This window comes from Telmatherina bonti (genome assembly GCF_933228915.1).
Source record: "Telmatherina bonti genome assembly, chromosome: 9".
Taxonomy (NCBI): domain Eukaryota; kingdom Metazoa; phylum Chordata; class Actinopteri; order Atheriniformes; family Telmatherinidae; genus Telmatherina; species Telmatherina bonti.
In genome coordinates this window covers 14,930,389-14,939,284 of record NC_136627.1, presented here as the reverse complement: position 1 = coordinate 14,939,284, position 8,896 = coordinate 14,930,389, and positions in this window count along the sequence as shown.

Below are 8,896 nucleotides of genomic sequence, written 5' to 3'. Positions count from 1 at the left end.
GGCTGTAAAACACCAGCTGTTTTACAGATAGCATGGAAAATATCATTGTTACCGAGTCAGTAAACATGTGATTACATGGCAACCACAGGGAATTTTTAACCATTTATGTAAATATAGGTTGGATGTACACTGTGGATTTCCAGAACATTGCTGCTCATTTGAAAAAGAAAAAAAAAAAACAGTGATGATGTTGTTCTGTGGTCATGATTAAGGGAAAAATATTCTGCTGATGTTGCCTACGGTATACCTGAGCAGCTGTTCTTAAGCAGTTGCACAATTACAGTAAGTTTTTTGGGGGGGATTTTTATATTGAGTCATAGTTTAAGGTCAAAATATTACATTTATATCAGACAGAATGAGTTTAAAGACACACAACAGAACTTGTGCCATTGTCCCAATGATGTGCCGCCTACCAGCAGCTAATTCAGCCTCCATCTTACATTCTATAAACTGTGAGCCCTGGCAAAAGACAATTTTACAATGATTCTTGTTCCTTTCTCTCTTTTAATCTTGCATTTCTTTGCTGAATCAGTGACGGTGTGCGTTTAAAAATAAGTCAGTGTGTGTATTTCCATTTTCTGGTGTAACATCGCGCAGCGTCCCGGTTGAAAAAGTTGTATAGTCCTGTTTCTCAGCCTCAAACCGCTGCTGGGTTGTAGTGGCTCCAGCAATGCACCTGATAGATGTCACTGTGTGATAAAAGTAAGTCCAGTATGTGGAGTTTTAAGGTCAGAAAGTTATGCACAGCATCTTAAAGAGTTGCACTAAGTCTGTGGTATTTCTACCCTGTTATACTGTATGTAGAACTGAAAAGGCCAAACACTTATGACACTGAATAAAATATTCTTTAAACACTTCAAGAATTACCACACTTTGGATTGTCCCAGATCTTAGTACAGTATATTCAGTTTATACTGGATGAACTGTAGAGGTCTTTTGTTTCTTGTAAATGGCCCAGTGAAGTATGATCAGTGTTTTGTGGCACAAATATTTGTGCATGACAGCCTTTTTTTTATGATGAGCTCATAGAGCTGAAGATGCATAATGTCTAATGTCAGACAGAGATCTCTTTTTTTTTGTTTGTTTCTTTATTTATTTTTATTTAACATATTTTTGTGAAAGACTGTAAATATTGGCTTGCATTGTAATAAATGTAGGTGTTTTCTTTTGAAATTATGACTAAGTTTCTTAGAACTAATAAAATTCATAAATAAGGATTAACACGGCCTAACACATTGTACACCTCCTACCAGAACCTTTATCATGATGCAGAATGTCAAAATCACTCCAAAACTGATGAAACTTAAATGGTAAGCAAGTTTGACTGAATCTAACAATTTAGATATATGCTTGTCAAAAAGCCGCATTAACAGCCCCTAACATGGTGATGTTAAAGTCTTCATGTTTTTGTTTTTTTCATTTTATAAAATAACTTATCAGAAGATTGGTGCTTTTTGCATGGACTGTTCTCTTTTCTCAAAAATTTCAAGCATAAGTTGGCATGATGATACATCACTATCAGGTCAAAGATTTTCAACATTAATAATGACAAGTTCTACCTGAAGTAACCTTGTAAAGCCCCAAATCCTTTTCACAGCACTTAGCCCATTCCTAATTATGCACTTCTATGTAAAGTTTAAAAATGTCACAGCACAGGTCTTGTGGCATCTGGTAAAGTCCAGCATTTACTGGAACACAGCACTTGTGTGCATACACTAATTCTTAATCGGGTCCAAGGCAAAGGGTTGAAGTTATTGGTCCCTATTTTATATTAAAACAAATGTTTATCAACCATATCCTCTCAAGGGAAGCTCTAAAACTAACAAAAACTGCTTGCAGATGGCACAAGATTAGACTGATCAATTTTGTCCTTCTTGCAAGACAGCTTGAGGCTCTGTTTTTAGTCTATGTTGTGCATAATCCAGTCAAAACAAATAGCCTCGCCATATTATTTCAGAAAGCCATGCCCTTTAACAATGTAAGATAGTTCTATATCTAAATCTAAGGAAATAAATGAACTTGATATCTTTAATATTTTGTGGAAATCAAATGATCATTTCAATTGGGAACAAAGAGAACACACTATTAACTAATAGAACTTGGATTTTTCTTCAGAAACTTTGCTTTAGATATATATTAAAGACTGTTCTTGAAAATGTAAAAACCCACATGATTCTTTGACATGTACACATCAACATTTGTAAAAAAAAATAAATAAATAAATAAATAAATAAAAAAGACTTTATTTCCATGCTCATATTTTTTTTTTTTTTTAATATTGGGGCCAAAGGTGCACAAAGATACACACAGATTCCTTTTCAGTAGAATTTTCAAAATGTCAACATAATCATGTACTACACCAAAAAAAAAAAAAATACTCCATTTGGAGTATGGCTGTGGTGGTAATTAACCTTAATACCACATCCTTCAAGTGACAGTTTTCTGGTCTAAATGGCTAATAGTTACAGTCAGTGGTTTAAAGAACACGGCAAAGATTAGACATTTCATACACACACGGGTTGAGATGTAAAGAATATTAAAGAAAAGAAAAGAAAAAGCTCTGCGCCATTAGTTTTCTATTCATTAAATGCCAGAGTGACAAAATTCTTACCTTTATTAACTCCAAATTCTAAAGCTAGATTGAGAAACTGGCTGAGTACATGTAAACAAACTTTACACTTGCTGGTGAGACTGGGCAAAGCCAGCTTAAGGTGCTTACTGTGTTTTTGCAACAAAAACCTTTCATTCGTGTTGTATAAACATGTCTTTATATGAATGCTGAGTGTTTCTGTGTTTTCTCACAAAATTTGAACCTCTCAAGTCCCAAAGGTTGAAACATTACTTCACTCATTAGGCCTTTAAATTGGGGCTTGTGCTGAAAAATACTTTAGTTTAATACTGTTTGGCCATGAAAAGAAGTCAGCTTGAAATTATAATCGTTAACTATTCTTCCTCTTTTGTCAGGTAGGTTTATCTTATAAGAATCTTACTGTGAGCTCATTTGAACGGTAATGACTCAACCCCCTTGTCTGAAAAGTAAGCCAAAATAGAGCATGCAACATGTCATGAGGCAAATCATCAGCCTGTTCTCATGACTCAGTGCAGACTGTGGGACAGCAGGTGTTGAGATGTTTGTCTTTTTTTAAAAAGACTCTTTTTTTGCCTGTACATAACAACTAAAACTTATACATATATTACAAATTATTGAATTTATTTTTCAGATTTGGAAAAATATTTTCATTTAAAAATATATACATACAATATTTTTTATGCTGTGATAGGCCGGCGACCCATATAGTGATACTCTGCCTCTCGCCCTATGATTGCAGGGATAGGCTTCAGCTTTGTTAATGACCATGAGTTGCACGTAAAGAACTAAAGAAACTTGATGGATGGATGGATCTCTTTATGGAAAAAGTTATGGAAAAAGAGACTTTGAAACAATACCTTGAATGACAACTCATTTCTGCAGGTTACTTAAATGTAATTGTATGACTGAGATAACTAATTGTCGTGCACAATGAAGAAAACTTATTATGATCAACGTACTTTGTACTTCGAGTAACAGTGGAGTAAAAATGTTGATCTATCAGAGGACACATATTACCTTTGTTCAAGCTGACCTCACTCATTCAGTCCCTTTTCTGTCTTCATTTGTGAAATGCTTTGTCAAACAATAATTGCGGGTGGGTTTTGTAGGCTGATGGAACTGGGACTGCTGGCAGGATGAAAAATAATAAGAATAAAAATATAATTTGCAATTGGTTTATGATCACATCAAATTCTATGGAGCAAGAAGTTAATGAAGAAATTAAAAGTCTCTTTCTACTTGCTGTATCAGACTTAATTTGGCATTTCTTCTATTCTAGTATGATGTTGCACATTTCATTAAAGATCATGCTGCACACTATCACGTTTTTTTTTTCTGGTATCATTTACCACTTAGCTAACTTGTACGACTTTTGAAAATAATAATAGAGCTTGAAAACTTATTTGTACAAAAGTCTGCATGTGCTGACTTGTTTTGGTGTAGGATTACTGAAATCTGGAACAGTAATATAAAATATTGACAGAAACTGACCATGTTTCCCTCTTTTGAATTCAGCAATGACATATAGAAAGAAAGACACATAGGAAGAATAGACAATTAATGTCATATGAGTAGTCAAAAATAAAGTACAGGTCCTGTGTTATGTGAAATGCTCTTTCCTAAGAGTCATATGCATCCAATAGATTTTTTATGAGGTCCAAAAATGAGAAAATATTGTCACCTCTCTCTGAGCAGGTGACAGCAAAAGCCAAAACTTCTCCTGATGAGTGACGTGGAGAAGGCGTGGACAGGGTGTGTATGAAGCACAAAATGACTTGTTAGCCAGTGAAGATCCACATCATTGTTTAAGTTGCAGGATTCAAATTGTATGAAAAAAAAGTAGCGGCTTCAAGCTTGAAAATGAAGCAAATACACTGACCCCCCCCCCTCCACCTGAAAGTACTGAAAAATGTATGGAATAGGACTTTAAGGAAACAGTATGACAAAAAGTGATAACTTTCTCCTGGAGAGACATACTGTACATTTAGAGGTTGGCCTGATCCAGGATCGCTGTTGAAGACAGGCAGCTCCAGTTTGCTGTGAATCAGGATGTGCCCAGCAGAAGCACATCACAAAGTCAGTGGTGTATAATGGTAACGGTCAGTGGGAGGAAGCTTAAAATCAGGCAGCTGCTGCTTGTATCTTCATCCATTCTGAAGCACAATTTTTTTCCTAACAGCTTTGCAAAATATTTTTTAACAAGGTGGATTTTTGTAGATATATTTACAAAACAGACCATATTTTTTAACTGTTCAACCACACATAGTTAATACTTCTGTAAGTAGCACTGTTGTTATTTCTATCTGTAGAAAATGTAGAGATTTGCTGAGGGCTGGCCTCCACACTTCTTTCCAAGCTGGGGTGCAGAACTGTAGATAACAACTTCTAAATTTCACTTGACCAGCCCCACAACTTCCAAGTATTTTTTTTCCTTCTGTGATTATTTAGCTGTGTGGCCTGAAGCCCATTAAGCCTTTTGCTGGCAGAAAAAACAGAGTTAGCATTACTAATCGCAAACTATTGCGAAGAAATGGAGTAACTGTTGCTTACGCTGTGTTTCTCTTAGGCTGTAGTGAATCACCGTGCTTATTTCTGAATATCTTGTGGAAAGTACCTGCTATAATAAGCAAGGCTTTTCTTCAGTTTGTTTACTTGTAGATGAAAGTCATGAAATAGGAGCAACAGACATGACCACACAGGAGAGCTGTGCTGTGAATGAATGAAAGAAACTGAGTAATAAGCAATAGCAGACTTGTGGTCCAAGATGTTGACCTTTACTAGCAGTTTCTCACGAAGTTGTGGGTTGAAATGCTGAATGCAGCAATTAAAGGGACATCAGTGCAGATTTCACTCCACAAATCCCATTTTTCTGCATCTTAATCCAATTTACATTTGATTTTGTAATTAGATAAAATACAAGATAATAAGAGTCTAAAGGATGTGAATTATATATACATACATATATATATATATATATATATATATATATATATATATATATATATATATATATATATATATATATATATATATAATATATAATTCACATCCTTTTATATTAGATATTATAGATATATTTTATACATATTGATATTTATACATACATATATATACATACATATATATATATATATATATATATATATATATATATATAGATAGATATATATATATATATATATATATATATATCTATATATATATAGATATATAGATATATATATATATATGTATATATGTATATGTATATGCACATGTGTGTAAGTAACACAGCAGAGAGAAAAGAAACAGTCTTCTCACTAGCTCTGATTGGAAGCAGATGTTGGTGAAAGCCAAGACAGAGAGGAAAATTCTCAGGGCTCAGCCTTCCCTTTCTGGGCTCTGGCCCGGGCGGCCAATCACTGCACGGCAGCCACTGCTCTTAGGGGTAGATGAAGCACTTTTATTGGACGGAGATATGAACGTGGGTGTCCGGAGCAGATGTCCTGGGAAAGTTACTGAATCCCACTCGACTCACAGTAAAACAAAAGCGAAAACATTTACTGGTTCAACTGGACAGTGACCAAAGCCTGTTTTAATCCTGTTGAACTCTGCCTCTCTTATACTGTGATGTTTAGTCAAGACTACAATGACAGATTTCCAATGAATTGGCTTTTAAATAGAGCTTCACAAAGAAAAATCACAAAGAATAAAAAAGCTGCTACCTTCGAATGTCTAGTTCAGAGATAGTGTTTGAAATGAATGCAGTTGAGTGCTTTCACACCTTTGCCATCTCTAACCACTCATCTCCCCATCCCTTCACACCTCGAAACCCACCCGTGCTCCTTTGCTCCTTTTCACCTTCTAACCTTCAGCTTTCTATTCCATCTATCATTCTTCTTTTCGTTTTCTTCCCCAAACCCCCCCTCGCCTCCTCCCTCCATCATCAAGCACCCTGATTCAGTCACACTCTACTTTGCAGATGGCCTCACCTGTGCACAAAGCCCCATCTCTCTCTTTTATTGTGCCAGTCTATTGCCTATTCACAGAAACAGTACAACACAAATCAATCATCTTTTCCTAATGGAAAGTCCACATTAACATGAGAGGACACTCCATTTCCGTCCCAGAATACCAGGTCAACTGGTACCAGAGCTTCAGCCAGTGTTGATGCAGGGACCAGCAGGCATTCTCATTTTAGGTGGGATAGCAAGGTGATTCCGTCAGGTCCAGGGGTGGCTCAGGGAGTCAATGCTGTATTAACTGAGGATGTGACAATGGCAATAAAAATGCAAATTACCAGCCAAAGCAGGGGATGGCCTGGATCTGCCCTTTATAAACCTGGATAATACAGTCACTGCACCTGTCAAGACATGTGGTTCAACACATCTCAGACATAACAATACAATAAGGGAGAGAGTGGGAGGGAAGGTGTAGAGGTATAGAGTGTGTGTGTCCAGCCCTCTCATCGCAGGAGCTTTAGCTCAAGAAGATGCATAGGATTTAAAAGTCAATATGAGTATACCTCAGTTTTCAAAAATGTATGAAAACAAGAAAAAATCATGTCAATGTTGAGACTTTCCGTTATGGCATAAGAGTGACTTACTGTTGTGCCTGTTGATGCCTGTTGAGCTCTATCCATAGAAGAGGTCTATGCTCTCTTCAGAATCCATGGGAGGAGTCGTGTTTGAGAAGACATGGTAGATCTAACTCATGTAAATCCCTTGACACCATTGGAGTCTATACTGGCCCCAGTAACTGTGCCTCAAGTTGAGCCATAAGGGCCCTCTGGGACGCATTGGCTGTATTTCACAACTTCCCTGCGTAATGGAACCACCGATTTGGTCTCTTGTGCGTCACAAGGATTCTCTTTCAATGAAGCAGACATTCATTTCAGGAAGGTAGAATGGAGATAGTTATTAGTTATTAGGCCAAAAGTCGGTCGTTTACGGCACCTTTTTCATAATGACGAAACAAGGCATCCCCCAAAGTCAGAAAATTACTACCGAGCTGATGATTACTCTGAAAGGTGACATGAGTTCTGTATGTTGGAACAATTATTTCTGTTGCAGTAATGTTTACTATACATAGATTTTCTTCCCCATTAGCTCTCTTTTTTCATCCTGAGATATTTAAAAAATTCAAACTATACATAACTTTATGCTGCTAGCTGGCGCATATTTACAATTTATATGAGAATTAATACTTTAGAATGAATTAATTGTGTGGAACTAGTAACTGGTGGGGTAAAAAAAGGTGTATATGGAAGAAAGTAATCACAGTGCATATGTAAACATTTCCTCTACTGTGCGGTCTGTTTAAAATGTACCACTGAAAGTAGTTTTATATACAGTTCTCATAATCAGTAGAATGTCTTAAATACCAAACCTTTTTTTTTCTGAGCACACATCCTTTCATCTCGAAATGTCAAATTACTTCAGTAGCACATAATGACTTCTTCATTCTATCAAATCCAAAACGAGATTTTATTGCAACAGTGTCTCTAATATGATGAATATTATCTTCATGGCTGCACGAGTTAGTCTTTTACTCTCATTCTGCATCTGTCGACATGTTAGGATTACATGCAGGAGACAGACGTAGCTTGGTGAGACCCTTTAGATAAATATTTAAGTTAGAAATCTGTCAAACGGGCTACACTCCAGCATACAGAGAGCTGGAAACTGCAGACTACAGGTGGGGGGTAATTTTTTGTGAGGAGCGGCAGAAATTATACAGTATCTTTCTGTGGACTGCCAGGTGTGACTGTTCTCACTGCTCAGACTTCCTTTCCTCTTTGCAATTTTTCACCTTTAAATGCTGTTTAAATCAGTGAAAGGTTTTTTTTCTATTTCTTTGAATGAGGTAGAAACGGGTGGGAAAAAAGGAGCCAGATCTTCATAAGCCAGCTTTCTGTCTGTGTTTGGATGGGGAATAGGCGGGTATGAGTGGTATCATAATGATTTGGATTCTGTTCTTGGTCTGTTGAAACATGCACTGTCTGGGGAAGTATTTTAAAAACCTGCCTGGCAATCGTGTCTGGTCTGGATCATCAGTCCAGTCAGAGAGAGGGAGGTGGAACAGGAGAAGAACCACCTGGGTAACCTCAGCCTGCCCTCTGAACAACCAACAGATCCAACAGCTGTCCACACAGAACAGTGAGAACACAGCTCCATCGTTTTAGTTTAAGAATACATGTAACAAAGACACATGGGTATGTAAATTGTGGTTAAATAATGTGTGATTAGCACGATTTAGATTTTTAATTTGTAATGTAAACCAATAAATTAGTGGGTTATGTCAAAAGCTCTCAAACTAAATGAGCAA